This window comes from Eubalaena glacialis, chromosome 17, assembly GCF_028564815.1.
Source record: "Eubalaena glacialis isolate mEubGla1 chromosome 17, mEubGla1.1.hap2.+ XY, whole genome shotgun sequence".
NCBI classification, from domain to species: domain Eukaryota; kingdom Metazoa; phylum Chordata; class Mammalia; order Artiodactyla; family Balaenidae; genus Eubalaena; species Eubalaena glacialis.
The window spans coordinates 61,403,130-61,419,946 of record NC_083732.1 but is presented as its reverse complement, the minus strand read 5'-3'; positions in this window follow the sequence as shown (position 1 = coordinate 61,419,946).

Below are 16,817 nucleotides of genomic sequence, written 5' to 3'. Positions count from 1 at the left end.
TCTTCATCCGTGGATTCAGCCAACCACAGACCATGTAGTAGTGTGTATTTATTGCAAAAATCCACGTATAAGTGGACCAGCACAGTTCAAATCCGTATTGTTCAAGGGTCAACTGTACTTTTACTTACTTAAGCAAAAAGAAACTTGATAAAAGATCTTTTTTTTTCCATCCATTCTTCACTCACTCAAGGGTTGAAGTTCCAGCAGAGAGTATCTGATTAGCCAAACATAGATCATGTAGCCTCTCCTTGGCAGTAGTAGAGGAAAGGTCTGTCTCCTTCATCTTCCTGTACTTCATATAGGAAGTACGTTTCCACCAAAACTACACACTACTGTGGGGTGGGTAATTTCCCCAAACTGAAATCAAGGTGCTATTACAAAATATATATAAATGCTAAGAAGTGAGAACTTACAAAGATTCACTCTAGCCCACCCACATTGCTGCCCAGCATTCACATTTATAGCTCATACTTCCAAAAGTGCTCCCACCTGACAAAGTGAAATTATCCCCCATAAAACTGAAAATGAACTTGTTCTCTTCCTCCCAACATTGACTTTGGTTTTCTAGTATCTTGCTGCTATGACTCAAAGATAACATTCTTTAAGCGTAATCAGTAAAATTACCTGATTTTCAGTCCGGGTGTACTGCACATATATAAGGATTTGAGTTTATCACTGCTTTACTTTAGTCCATTCAGAATGGCAACCACCCTACTCTGCATTTCCTAAATTCTCCACAGCCTTCATAACATTGTTTGTGGAAGCTGTGTATTATCAGAGAGGCTTAGCTTCCAAGTGATACTGTATTTGTTTTTTCCACCACAGAGAACAAAGTTGCCAGATTCTCATCAAAAATGTAAATGGTAGTTTCACCACCTATGTCCCATCTTGGTTAAATAAAGAATTAAAAATTACTCAAATTAGCTTGTGGGTCTTTGGCCCTACATCCATGCTATGTATCAATTCATTTTTCAGTGGCTTTTATTTCTATTGAAGTATAGTTGATATAATATCATTTTAGTTTCAGGTGTACAGTATAGTGATTCAATATTTTTACAGTTTATACTCCATTAAAAGTTATTACAAGATAATGGCTGTAATTCCCTGTGCTATATAATATATTCTTGTTGCTTATCGATTTTATACATAATAGTTTGTATCTCTTAATCCCATACCCCTAACATGCTCCTCCCCTATTCCCTCTTCCCAACAGTTACTTCTAGTTTGTTTTCTATATCTGTGAGTCGGTTTCTGTTTTGCTATATGCATTCATTTATATTATTTTTTAGATTCCACAGGTAAGTGATATCATACAGTATTTGCCTCTCTCTGTCAGACTTATTTCACTAAACATAATATTCTCTAGGTCTATCTATGTTGCTGCAAATGGCTGAATTTCATTCTTTTTTATGGCTGAGTAATATTTCATTGTGTGTGTGTATGTGTATACACACACACACACATATTGTGTATATATATACCACATCTTCTTGATTTGTTCCTCTGTAGATGGACACTCTTGTTGCTTCCATATCTCAGCTATTGTCAATAGTGCTGCTGTGAACATTGGGGTGCCTGCATTTTCATATTAGTGTTTTTCTTTTTTCCAGGAGTGGGATTGCTGGGTCATAGGATAGTTCTATTTTTAGTTTTCTGAGGAACCTCAATACTGTTTTCTATAGTGGCTACACCAAGTTACATTTCCACCAACAGTGTACAAGGGCTCCCTTTTCTCCTTATCCTTGAAAACATTTGTTATTTGTAGACTTTTGATGGCAGTCATTCTGACAGGTGTGAAGTGATATCTCATTGTTATTTTGATTTTCATTTCTCTGAAAAGTAGCATTGTTGAGCATCTTTTCATGTGCCTGTTAGCCATCTGTATGTCTTCCTTGGAAAAATGTCTATTCAGGCCTGCTGCCTATTTTTTGATTGGGTTGTTTGTTTTTGTTTTTGATATTGGGTTGTATGGGTTGTTTATATATTTTGGATATTAACCTCTTGTTGACCATAGAGTTTGCAAATATTTTCTCCCATTCAGTAAGTTGTCTTTCATCTTACTGATGGTTTCCTTTGTTGAGCAAAAGCATTTAAGTTTAATTAGGTCCATTTATTTATTTTTATTTTATTTCTTTTGCCTTAGGAGACAGATCCAAAAAAATACTGCTATGATTTATGTCAAAGAGTGTTCTGCCTATGTCCTTTTCTAGGAGTTTTATGGTTTCAGGTCTTACATTTAGCTCTTTATTCTATTTTGAGTTTATTTTTGCATATGGTGTGAGGAAATTTTCTAATCTCATTCTTTTACATGTAATTGCCCAATTTTCCCAGCACCACTTATTGAAGAGACTGTCTTTTTTTCCATTTATATTCTTGCCTCCTTTGTTGTAGATTAACTGACCATAGATGAGTGTGTTTACATCTGGCTCTCTCTTCTGTTCCATGGATCTATGCGACTGTTTTTGTACCAGTACCATGCTGTTCTGATTACTGTAGCTTTGTCAGTATAATCTGAAGTCTGGGAGGGTGATACCTCCAACTCTGTTCTTCTTTCTCAAGATTGCTTTGGCAATTCGGGGTCTTTTGTGGTCCCATATGAATTTTAGGATTATTTGTTCTAGTTCTGTAAGAAATGTCATGGTTATGTTGATAGGGATTGCGTTAAATCTGTAGATTGCTTTGGGTAATATCAACATTTTAATATTAATTCTTCCAATCCAAGAGCAAGGGATTTTTCCTTTTTTTTTTTTTTGTATCATCTTCAATTTCCTTCATCAATGGTTTATAGTTTTTAAGTATAGGTTTTTCACCTCCTTGGTGAAGTTAATTCCTAGGTATTTTATTCTTTTTGATGCAATTTTAAAAGGAATTTTTTTTACTTTCTTTTTCTGATACTTCATTATTAGTGTATAGGAAAGCAACAGATTTCTGTACATTCATCTTTCATCCTGCCACTTTGTTGAATTCATTTGTTAGTTCTAGTAAGTCTTGGAGTGAAGACTTTATACTTTTTCTATGTAAAGTGTCATGTCATCTGCAAATAGTGACGGTTTAACTTCTTCTCTTCCAATTTGGATGCCTTTAATTTCTTTTCTTGTCCGATTGCTAGGACTTCCAATACTGTGTTAAATAGAAGTGATGAGAGTGGGCATCCTTGTCTTGTTCCTGAATTTAGAGGAAAGGCTTTCAGCTTTTCACCATTTAGTATGATGTTAGCTACGGGTTTTCCATAAATGACCTTTATTATGCTGAGATAGGTTCCCTCTATACCCACTTTGATAAGAGTTTTTATCATGAATGGGTGTTGAGTTTTGTCAAGTGCTGTTTCTACTTCTACAGAGATGATTATGTCATTTTTATCTTTCTTTTTGTGAATGTGTTGTATCACATTGATTGATTTGTGAAAATTGAACTATCCTTGTGTCCCTGAAATAAATCCAACTTGATCACGGTGTTTGATCCTTTGTACATGCTATTGCATTTGGTTTGCTAACATTTTGTTGAGGATTTTTGCATCTATATTCATCAAGTGTATTTGCCTGTAGTTTTTTTTGTTTTGTTTTGTTTTGTTTTTCTGTAGTGGCTTTGGTTTTGGTATCAGGGTAATGGTGGCCTCATAGAATGAATATAAGAAGGTTCTGTCCTCTTCAATTTTGGGAATAGTTTGAGAAGTATAGGTATTAGTTCTTCTTTTTAGGTTTGGTAGAATTCCCCTGTGAAGCTGTCCAGTCCTAGACTATTGTTTGCTGGGAGTTTTTTCAAATTAAAATTCAATTTCATTTCTAGTGATCAGTGTGTTCAAATTGGCTGTTTCTTCTTGATTCAGTCTTGGCAGGTTTATGTTTCTCTTGCTGCCTTTAGAATTCTCTCTCTATCTTTAACTTTTGCCATTTTAATTATGATATGCCTTGGTATGTGTCTGTTTGGGTTCATCCTATTTGAGACCCTCTGTGCTTCCTGTACCTGGATATCTGTTTCTTTCTTCAGGTTTGAGAAGTTTTCAACCATAGTTTCCTCAAATACATTTTTGATCCCCTTCTCACTCTCTTCCTCTAGGACCCTATAATGCAAATATTGGCATGCATAATGTTATCCTAGAGATCTCCTAAATTGTTTTCACTTATTAAAATTTGTTTTTCTTTATATTGTTCTAATTGAGTGATTTCCATTATTCTGTCTTCCAGATCACTTATTCATTCTTCTGTATAACTTAGTCTGCTTTTCATTCCTTCTAGTGAATTTTAAAATTTATTTCAGCTATTGAATTCTTCATTTCTGAATGGGTCTTTGTTAATGTGTTTGCTGTGTACATCAATTCTTTAATTTGTTTAATATTTTTATTACCCATGTTTTGAATTTTTTTCTGGTAAATTGTTTATTTCTGTTTTGTTATTCATTTTTCAGGGTTTTTCTCTGGCTCTTTCAACTGAGGGTAGTTCCCCTTCCTTTTCATTTTTGCTTAACTTCCTCCGCCTCTGTGAATTTAGGTGAAACACTTACCTATTGCAGTTTTGAAGGGGTCATCTTATGTGGGGGTATCCCTATACACACTGTGTGCCCAGTGCCTTCAGTGGGAGAGCCGGATGCAAGTCATGTCTTCCTCAAGTTGTGCTGACAACTCGCACTTTGGTAGGGGGTGGACCTGGGACTGGAGGGGCTAGAGCTGGCATTGGGTTCATAAGTGAGGCGGGACTTCCCCTCTGCTCAGTGGCCATCACCTCCCTATTGGGGGCAGGGTCTGATCCCAAGTTGCTGGAACAGAAGCCCTGAGGGTCGAGCCCTAGCTGGTTCTATTCCCTTTAAGTGTGTGTTTTTCTGTCTCCCCACACCAGGAGCCTTGCCCCACAGCAGAGCAGTGCTGAAACAAAGAGTCCATGTGGGCTCTTGACTCTGCTCTACTACAGACAGAGGTCCAATGTGCTGCCTATTCAGGTGCCCACAGCTCTGCTCAGACACAGCATACGGTGCACGTCCCCTTGTTCCTCACAGCCAATCACTGCCCACAGACTCTGCTGCTCCCACCCTGCTGTGGAATCACGTCACAGGGTAGGCAGGGCCCACATGGCCTCTTGGTGTGTAGTGAGGGGTGAGCTGTGGTGAAGTGGCTTGCTGTTACAGATCTGGACTTCTTCTGAGGCAATGCCTGAGTAAGCTGCAACAGTAGTTGTCGCCAGAACACCCGGGCTCTGCCCCAGTACAGGTCACCTCTTTGTCTCAGTCAAGTCTTTTCCCCTGTTGTGGCCACCCCAGAGCCTGTGCCATGCTGTGATGTGGAGTGAGTGGGGCCAGAGCATTCACTCAGCTTGGGCTGGGGTGTGCAGTGAGGCAGTTGTGAAAAACCCAGAAGCTGCTAGAGCAGACCTCTCTCAACCCTGCCTCAGTGGCAAGCCTGCACATGCATGTTCCTCATGAGTGGAGCCCAGGCTTCCCACAGCCCTTCTGTTAGTCCCAGCAGTTCTCCAACCAGCCAACGGGGCTTGTCTCCCCCAGGTAGGAACCCAGGACTGAGATGTCCAATCTGTGAATGGCTTACTCCCCAGGGAGCATGTCACCCTGTGTAATTTCTCTTTTCTTCTGAATCCCCTCCCAGGGGCAGAGGGCTGACCCAATCACTTTTCTTCCCTTACTACCTGGTTACGTGTGCATCTTACAGCCATGATTGTAGGAGTCCTTCTGCCAGTTTCCAGTTCGTTTTTAGTGAGAATTGTTCCACATGGAGATGGATTTTTGATGTACTCATAGGGGGAGGTGAGCTCCATGTCCTCTTGCTCAGCCATCTTGATCCAAACCCCCTTCAGTGGCTCTTCTGATTCCACAAAAGAATAAAAACAAAAACAAAATTATGGCTAAGTTTTAAAAAGATGGAGACAATCATAAGTCTTCTAGAGTCTCACAAAAATAATGGAAATTGAAATAATTGACTTGAGAATGGACAGGAACTAAGATATTGTTACCAAGGAGAGAACTCTATCCCTCCTTGATTGCGATGCCTTCATAGCTATATAGGTTGCATTCAGAGGGCTTCAGAGACATCAGCTGAAAATCTGGAGCACTTATACCTTTGTTAATATGGAACCTCTGTATCTTCAGCAGCTCCCTCATGACTATTGAAATCTCTGCTTAATTCTTTAGCTTGTCGGCAACTGCTTTCCACTTTGTTTCTTGGATTCTTGCTCGTCCATGAGTAGCTAAGAAGCTGACCTAGAAGGTGAATTGCAAAAGAAGTGTCAGTTTTATTTTTCTCCAATTCCCCCCTCTCTTTTTTATTGACACTTTGAATCCTGGCTGCTCTGCCCAGTTAAGCTGCAGCAAGTTTCAGAATTTAAGACTTTTAGCTTATTTTGTCTGCGTCAAAAATAGGCAAATGTCTAAGAGGAAAATGGAGGCAATTGTGAGGCTCACATCAAAGTTCTAGCCCTTATTCTGGAACCTTAGCCCCTTAGTGCTGGCTGCCTTGGTTGTTCTCTGATGCTTCTATCAGTTGACGTTACATTTTGTTCAGGTTTCAAAGATACTGTTTTCAGGGAAATTACTCTATAGGAAAGTACTCCATTATAACCAAAAGGTGAAAACCTTCCAGTAGCTAGGTTTATTTAGAGGTCCTTGAAAAGAAGTAAATAATTCAGACTTGCTAATTGGGTTACACTATGGATGATAGAATCTTTCACCAAGATAGCAGATATAGGAAGAAGAAAAATTTGAAAAGGAAGCATGGAGGAGGTGTTAAATAGATCATGTTTTGGTTCCTTTCGCTGGTTGCAAGGTAAGTCACACATGTGGAGCGCACACACACACACACACACACAATTTGAAGCAAACATAATGATATACTGTATGTGGAGCACACACACACATGCACACACACAATTTGAAGCCAACATAATGATATACTTTATGTGGAGTGCACACACACAAACACACACACAACACAATTTGAAGCAAACATAATGATACACTTTATGTGGACCCTTCTGTTGACGCTATGGCAAATAGAGTTTTCCACAACTAATAAATCACTTTATTTCAAATGTTGTCAGGAAAATGGAAATATGCTACTCAGCCAAATTTGTGAAAGTAAGGAATTTTCGTATTATTCTGCCTCGAGTACAATTGTAGCTTCTCAGTTCTTCTAGGATGAATCTTGATGTGCCTTGGTTCAAAGTACTGGAATAGGTTATATTCTGAGAGAAAAAGTGTAAATGGCATATTTGATGGCTTATCTACGTTATTTGTTCTTGACAGTCTCAGTTTAATTAAATTGATTTTGGGAGAAAAGAAATTCTAAAGCTCATAGAGCCTGGAAACAAAGATTTTTGAGCCTCTTTACTATTGCCTGATTCATGATCTTGTCTTTATTTTGCTAATTAGATAATAAATTTTATATCGCTATCTTCAAAACTCAGGCTGCTTTCTCAGGTTATCTGTAGTCTTCCCAATCTAAGTATTATCTTTTTGGCCAGAACTTAAAAAAAAAAAATGAGTTTGGAAAGATTTTATGTAGTAAATTTGTCACATACTGAAGAGAGTTCGCAGAGGTCTAGGGGGCAAATATCTTTTTCAAATGGATAACTGTTCCAAAGGTCATAAGGTATACCCAGTGCCTTTAAACTAATTAGATTGAAAAGCTTGATTCAGCAAATGCAGTTTACTTACTACAAACCACATTTGACCTCCTCCAAGCTTAGAAATGATTTCCATTACTTGTGACATTAGTATGATACCTCTACAACTTTTCACTGATGTAAGAGGACAAACACTCAACCCTGGAGGTGATCTATTGTACATCTCTTTACAATCATTAGCAAATGCATAAAATTCCTGAGTGCTTTATTGTAGAATGTACCTACCTTTAAACTCGCTTTTGTAAATGGGAATATTTCTCTTTCTTAATATCTAACAAGTGCACTTTCCAACCTTGGAGACAGATGACACCATTGTGACGATCTCAAGCAAAGGGAATATGTTTGTTTTCTTAATTAAATTTACTTTATAATTTTAAACCAAAGTCACACAATGTATATCCTATGTGGAACCTGGAAGTTCAATTAATCCGATAGTTAACCATCAAAAGTAATTATTTTTTTCAACATTATACGGATCTAATTTATCTTAAATATAAATATATTATCTTAAATATAAATATAAATATAAATATCTTTTTATATTATATAAATATAAATATCTTAAATATAAATATATTCTCTTAAATATATCTTAAATATGTGACTAGAAGCAGATTTTAAAACAAAGGAGGTAAAGTTAAGGAGAGGTGAGTAAATGGAGAAGTTTGTCTTAATGTATATGTGGTTTAGCTAAGCTATTTTATTTCAGCTCAAATTCCAGCATATTACATAAGCCATGGAAAAGTGTATTATATATTGGGAGAATACAAATCATGTGAGGTGGCTGGCTGGCTCACAGTGATCCCCTCTTCTCTAAGAATGGCCAGATAATTCCAGAGTGCCATCACCTCTACCCTGGAGTCCATAGATACTTGCTTGACTCAGGCCAAGTTGATTCACCACTCCTATGGGAATTTAAACTTCAGTGGACCTGAAATTGACCTAAAGTCACTGACACTGAGTCACCTGCACTCAAGGAAAAAGAAGAGGCCCCTGAAATCCTACTATTCTAGTACAAAAAGAGCTCTAAGACTCAGTTATTATCTGTTCCCTTAATTCTATTAGCTACTCCAATATATTTCCCATAAATTGCTTATTCCAAAGCCTCATATGCAACCAGTAAGAATTCAACTCTGAAACTGATACAAGTATAGCAGGATGTTATCTCTTTTGCCTACTTTCATACATGTGATTAAAAAGCAAAAATTCAACCAAATAAATTTGAAGAGCCCATTTGGCTTTACTCAACAATTCATGAATGGGCAGGGCTTCCCTGGTGGCACAGTGGTTAAGAATCCGCCTGCCAATACAAGGGACATGGCTTCAAGCCCTGGTCCGGGAAGATCCCACATGCTGCAGAGCAACTAAGCCCATGCACCACAACTACTGAACCTGCACTCTAGAGCCTATGAGCCACAACTACTGAGCCCACATGCCACAGCTACTGAAGCCCACGCACCTAGAGCCCGTGCTCCACAACAAGAGAAGCCACTACAATGAGAAGCCCACGCACCACAACGAAGAGTAGCGCCTGCTCACTGCAACTAGAGAAAGCCTGAGCAGCAATGAAGACCCTGTGCAGCCAAAAATAAATAAATAAAAATAATAAAGTTCCCTTAAAAAAAAAAAATTCATCAATAGGCAGTATCCCATCTAGCAACTAGAAGGGTGCTCCAAGGAGCCATACAAAATAAAAGGCTTTTATAGAAAGGAGGTTGGGGAAAGGAAGTCATTAGCAAAAGAAAAAAAAAAAGATTAAGGATTATTTTTAGGTCAGGACATCTTCTTTGGCAGAGAGGTGGGGAATGGAACAGCATGGGTTTTATGCCCATTATTGCCTCTTCTTCCTCTGGGGGACGGAGAGGACCCACATGACAGATTACCTCACTGGTGCAGACCAGAAAATTCCAAACTGGTTGATTAAGGTTACATTTCCGGTGAAGGTTGAAACTGCAATTAAGTTAGGTATAAAAAATCTCTGCTTAGTATCATGGGCTTTATCACAAATGACATCATCTTGGGCCTGTGGTTTCTCTCTTTAACAATTTTTCCTTTTTGATCAGACTCTCAGCCTGAGAGATGTGATCAAAATTTAAGTCATTAGTGTCACTCTCAGCTATGGCTTTGCAGTTTTGTTGATCTTTGATGTGATGTCTGTAGGCCATGATGTTTTTGCTAAATCCCTGTGACATTCACAGGTTACGGTTCCAGGTTTATAATTCTTAAGTTGGTTACTGTCTTTGCTTCTTTTCCAATGTTCCAGTCTTAGGAAGATCTTTTCCCTGCTGGTCAGCAGCTGTGAACATGCACTTAAAGCTTTTGAGAGGATACAACACACCAGGGGACTATTATGATTACAATAAGCAGGGTGTTGAGAAGGAAAACATTGTTTTTCTACCCTTCTAGGTTCTTCTGGCTGGTCTAAGAATTAAATTGACATGAGACACTTTCATAGGAGGAAATCAAACAGAGTTTAGTAACATGTATACATGGGAGAGACTCAAGAAAACTGAGTATCTCGCCAAAATGTCAGAAGCCCTCACCTTAAATACCAACTTCAGGTAAAGACTAAAGAGGATGTTGGGGGTAGTAGTGTGGGACTTCAAAGGGGGGGACAATTCACATGGAGATGGAAAGGCAAATGTTTGGTAGACAAATGTTTGCTGGGCCATGCAGAGATGATGGGACACAGGAATTTTAACAAACATACTTTGCTAGGTTCCTCCCTGTCTACCATATCTAGTTTATGTTCTCCTATAGTTATCTACGGTGATAGCTCCCTTCTCTCTAACTAAATCCTTTTAAACAGTTAATGGGAAGATCTAAGGTTCTTCCTGAGTCTTTTGGGCCTTGATTGTTTTCAGCTCAAAATAATCTACATGTCAAAAAGAAACATTTTGGGGTGGCAGGCAAATTTTGCTCACCTACAAGTAATTCCCAATGTTTGGAACATCCTTCTGGTTGCTAGATGGGATGGTGCCTGATTCAAGAATCATTGAAAAAGTAAGTTAGCTTTTCAGATTTATACAAATGATTTTTTTTTTAAACACATGCATCACTCACTCAGAGAGAGGCAGGATAATATAATGATGAAGGATATAGGTTTCTGTGCTCTAGTTTTGGCTCCAAAATTTATTTAACTATGTGACCTTGGGCAATACATAATTTTTCTATGTCTCAATTTCCTCATTGTAAAATAGGACCGTAATTCCATATACCTAATATAATTGTTGCAATTAAATGAGCTAACATCACTAAAGTGTTAGATTTAAACCTGGCACATAGAAAACAATATAAGAGTGTTCTATATTATTATTTCATAGCCATGAAACAAGAGGGAAGGGGGCAGGGCACAACCTTTGAAAGAATGACATAGCCATAGGACATGACAAAAACTGGTTAGAACCAACTAGGTCCAAGATGGTGGAATATTCAACTTCCAGTGGATCTTGAGCCTCATCATATGCTCCTTGTAATACATTAGTATGCTAAATGACACACCCACCAGTGCCATGACAATTCTGAGGCTAACCATAAAAAGCCAAAAAGTGGGCAGTGGCCCAATTTCTGGAAATCTCTGCCGCCTTCCCCAAAATAGTTGAAATAATCCTCCCCCTCATTAGCCTATGAGATTACCCAGCCCATAAAAACTAACCATGCCATATTTCAGTCTCTCACCTTCTGAGATGGTCCACACTCTGTCTGTGGAGTTTCTCCCAAGGCCTCTTGCCTTCTGAGATGGTCCACACTGTGTCTGTGGAGTTTCTCCCAAGGCCTCTCACCTTCTGAGATGGCCCATACTCTGTCTATGGAGTGTGTTTCTCTTTAAATAAATCCACTTCTTACTTATCACTTTGTCTCTCACTGAAATCTTTCTGTGATGAGACATCAAGAACCTGAGCTTCATTAAGGTGTGTTATCTCAATTAAAAGACCGTGGGTTCAAGTCCCCATCTGAGTTACACAGTTTCAGCCACTGAGTCATAGGTACTGCAGTTCTGAGGGAAAAAAAAAGGATTCAGAGCTGGGGGCAAGTCAAAAAGCAAAAGACAGCAGAGAAAGACTAACTGTTAGGGTCTGGGGCAGATAATGCAATGGAATTTCCACAGAGGATTGCTTATTATAGCTGAGCCATTTTTGAAAAGCCATGTACTTTTGTTCAAAAGTTAGGTCCATTTTTTTTTTTTAGGTCCATTTTTAAAGAATATAGAGTCTAAAATTCTTTTTTCATGCAGTGACATTGAAAACGAAAATAATGATGTTTTATACTGAATGAAAATTAAACCTGTGAATTACTGAACATTAAGTGATACTATGTGTGTCTTGGCTACTTAAGTTCCTTCATTTTCTTAAAGAAAATAAAGATAGATATGTTTGAAAGAACTTATATACTAGGATCATGGCATGATGAAATTATGCCAAATAACAGAAAGAATTCCTTAACAAAAATATTAATAAAAGGAAAAATAGTCAATAACTCAGGAAAAATTAAACTGTAGATTAGTGCCTAACACTTCTTTATGAAGAAAAGAATTATTTTGGGGACTTCGTTGGTGGTGCAGTGGTTAAGACTCTGCACTCCCAATTCAGGGGGCCCCGGTTCGATCCCTGGTCAGGGAACTAGATCCCACATGCATGGCACAACTAAGAGTTCACATGCCACAACTAAGGAGCCCACCTGCCTCAACTAAGACTCAGTGCAACCAAATAAATAAATATTTTTTTTAAAAAAGAATTATTTTAAAACTTAAAAAATGTTTTCATTTAATGAAATAGAGACTCGTAAAATAAAAGATTTATTGTTTCACTTTATGTTCTGTGGTTAAAACCTAGGATAAAACACCTCAGGCATTATTAATAAAACATGTCATCATTTAATGCATTAAAAAAGTGTCATGTTGGCTATGTTGGATAAGTTTTCTGAAGTTAGGGCAAATTAATCTTTTTCTACATTAAAATAATGAAAATGTATATAAAAGTATGACCCTTATTCTCATACAATTTAAATTCATTGGAGAGACATGTATACAAGTAAACAATTACAACAAAATAGTAAGGGTTATAATGGAATTAAGTGGAAGATGAAGTGGAAAAAGAGAGAAAAGCATTCCTGAGTCTTTATTTTTTATTTTTAATTGCATAATATTTTATTAATTTTTCCTTCTTTATCCTTTTTTTTATTTTCTTCAAGTTTTATTCTTGACTCTTTCATGAGGGTCAGGGAAGACCACAGAGAGGGTGACGCAGGAACCCATGTTAGGTAAAGAGCACAATGTGAAAACATGACAGAGCATTTCATCTTTAAGGAACTAAAAATAGTATGTTTCTGCAACTTAAAGCATCAAAGAAAATGCCTAAGGAAAAACTGGACGAGTAAGCAGGGACCAAATCATGAAGGAACTATGCTATGCCCAGGAGGCGTTTTATCTTACAGTGAAGATACAAAAATTGAAGAATTTTGCAGTTTCACAGTGCTTGGGAAATACATCATTATTTGTAGGGTTCACTTAAAAATATTCACAACATCAAAGTTGAGAGTTATGTTTTATTCGGTGGGAATTTTTAGGACTTCAAGCCCAGGAGGCAGCATCTCAAGTAACCCTGAGAGAATGGCTCCGAGGAGGCGAGGGGGGAGCTAGGATATATAGGAGTTTTGCAACAAAAGGCAGGTAATAGGAAAAAAAGATTACTGTTAATTAAAGAAAACTAGAAATCTCAAGCTAAGGAATTTAGTGCTTTTCTATGTACAGGAAGATGCAAGAGTCTGGGCTCACTGAAATAATTCCTTTGATATGCACCTCAGCTATCTGGGGCCAGTATCCTGTGTTTTCATATCCTGAGTTTCCTCAGGGCTCACCTGCTCACCACTGGAGGGCTGCAATCCCTGATGACTGTGGCATCCTTTGTTTACTGATAGGGCAGGCGATATTCCATTTCTCAGTAGGAATCAGGTTATAAGCCATTACTATTACATGGTGTGATACTGTGATTTATCAGAAATGTATATATTTGGTCATTCAGTTTATCATAAAGTTCAAGTAGCAGTAGATGAAGAGGGAGAAATAATAATCAAAGTAGTAGAAGAGTATAAAAATGTTTGTAATGGTTTTATAGGACAAATGAGTTGTTTCTTTAAATCTGTTTCTACCCCACACTGGCTTCTCCAAACGATAGGCATATTTTGTTGGAACTGTTGCTATATTTGTTCTATAGATGCTACACCAAATGTAAGTGCTGTGACAGAAATTGTTACCAAACCAAACTTGGGTCTGCTCACCTGTATGCAGTAAAGCCAATCTACTGATGCGGAGTTGTGGTGAAGGAAAATGCAGCATTTATTGTAAAGGTGCCAATACAAGGAGGACAGGTGGCTTGTGCTCTAAAACCCCAAACTTTCCAAAGGGTTTCAGCAAAGCATTTTTAAAAGCAAGGTTAGGGAGTGACATACCAGGGTACATGATCGCTCGTGCGTAATTCTCTGATTGGTTGATGGTGATCAGTCCTTGGGCTCCAGAAGGTCTGGGGGCTACCTGCTCATGATCATCAAGTAGTTAATTTCTTCCCTTTGGTGGTAGTTTTAGCATGTGAAAAACTCAGGAAATGTGCATCAGATACTATTATCTCGGTACATACTTTAGAGAGGAGCTAAAGCAGAGGATATGGGGGAGGGAATCTGTCCTGGGAAGGCCCCATAGTGTTCTGCTCAGTTACAGTATGATTATTTCGCTGTAAGGGATCCGTTTTTGAAGACCAGGGTTGTTGTGATTTATAAGAAATATATAAATATATTTTCATTCAGATAACCAAAGTATGCTTCTCATGTGTATTTGGTCTTCATACACAGATCCTGGTTCACAGCTCCCCAAACCCTTGGAATTTGATAAGAGCAATGGGAGCATGTCTTAATATTTGGTCTCTTGTCCTCAGTTCCTGAAAACACTTCAGATGTGGTATCTGTAAATGGGTGTGTTGTTATTCATAACTCATGTTAATGAAAGTGACTTTTGGGAAGCACTTAAGGATGGGGGCTGGTTGTCAGGAGGACCAGCCATTTAACAGAAGGTTGGAAATTTCAGTCCTACCCCCTGATTTCCAGGGAGGAAAGGGAGCTAAAAGTTGAATCAATCACCAGTGACCAATGAGTTAATCAATCATGCCAATGCAATGAAGCCTTCATAAAAATCCAAAAGGAGGGAATACAGGGAGCTTCCAGATCAGGGAATTAAAAAACACTTCCATGTGCCACTATGTTGACCTGACACTCTATGAGGACAGACACTCCGATGTTCAGGACCTCCCTCTACATATCTCTTCATCTGGCTGTTGATTTATATCTTTTAATATCCTTTGTAATACATCGGTAATTTAGTGAGTACATAGGTTTCCTGAGTACTGCAAACCATTTTAGCAAGCTAATTGAACCCAAGGAGAGGATCCTGGGTACCTCTGATTTATAGCCAGACTGTCAAGAAATACAGGTAACCACCTGGACTTGTGATTGGCATCTTGAACTCAAGATGGAAGGGCTCCTTGAAACATCAAGGAAGGGCTCCTTGAAACATCCAGTTTGTAACCCGTTGGTCAGAAGCGCAAGTAAAAACCTCGGTTTGAGATTGACATCCAAAATGGAGAGCCATCTTATGGAACTGAACCATTTACCTGTGGAATCTGATGCTAAATCTCTGGGTAGGTAATGTCAGAATTGAGTTGAATTCTCATACCAAGAATTGCTTGTCTGGTTTGGGGGAATCTCCACATATACATGTTGGAATTGGGTCCTGGAACCCCAAAGACATGGATATTCAATGCATGAGTTAAATATTAATTAAATTGCCCTGGAAATTTTAAACTAAAACAACATCTGTTTGAAGTTACCTACTATGAGGAATGAATCTTACTATTAATTGGTCTCAAAATTTCTGAATTCAACATTTAAGAAGTGATTTCAGAGTAGCTAAAAGCCCTTAAAGGCATCAGGTTTTACAAAAGTATAGAGGGAAAACAGAAAAATTAATATTCCCTAAAGGCAAATTACTTTATCTAAATTTATTGTAATTAGAAAGGATCCTGAATTAGGAATAAAGAGATATTTGTTCTAGAGCTCTATTTTTATTCTCTAACTACCTATTAGCAGATTATGACTTAAAAAGTAGTAAGAAAAGTGCTGATTAATGTATTCTCTGTTCTCTTGATGAAACATTATGTGAGCATCAGAGACAACAGTTCTGAGCAGCAGCAATTAAATTTAGGATGTCATATTCTTATTTATGTTATTAACATTAACTTTTTTTTATTAAGACCATAAAATGTCTGGGTTGAAAAGTTGTAATTTGTATTTTAGTATCTACACCATCTGTGTCCATGTATTTGTCACCTAATTTGAATGATAGTAATAGATAAGTAATTTTCACTTTCTGGATCTCCTAGCTAATGACAAAATCATCTCCATGGTAAATTTTACATATATATAAATTATTCCTGGTTTCACTTTAGAAGGGGAATAATTGGTGAATGAGGAATGAGATACAGAAGTTAGCTCATTACAAGAGCATAGTCTCTTTAGCTAAACAGCTATAAATTAGGATATAGCTTTTTTTTTGGTGTGTACATTTCAATTTTGGGGGGTTATTGAAGTATAGTTGATTTATAATATCATGTTAGTTTCAGGTGTACAGCACAGTGATTCATATATAGATATATAGATATATTCCTTTTCAGACTCTTTTCCCTTATAGTTTATTACAAAATATTTAGTATAGTTCCCTGTGCTATAGAGTAGGTCCTTGTTGTTTATCTATTTTATATATAGTAGTGTGTATATGTTAATCCCAACCTCTTAATTTATCCCTCCCCCCACCCTCCTTTCTCCTTTGATAACTGTTAAGTTTGTTTTCTATGTCTGTGAGTACCTTTCTGTTTTGTAAATAAGTTCATTTGTATCTCTTTTTTTTTTTTTTGGATTCCACATATAAGTGTATTATGTGATATTTGTCTTTCTCTGTTTAGCTTACTTCACTTAGTATGATAATTTCTATTCCATCCATGTTGCTGCAAATGGCATTATTTCATTCTTTTTTATGGCTGAGTAATACCCCATTGTATGTGTGTGTATATATATATATATATATATACATATATATATATATATATATATCACTTCTTCTTTATCTGTTCATCTATCAAAGGACATTTAGGT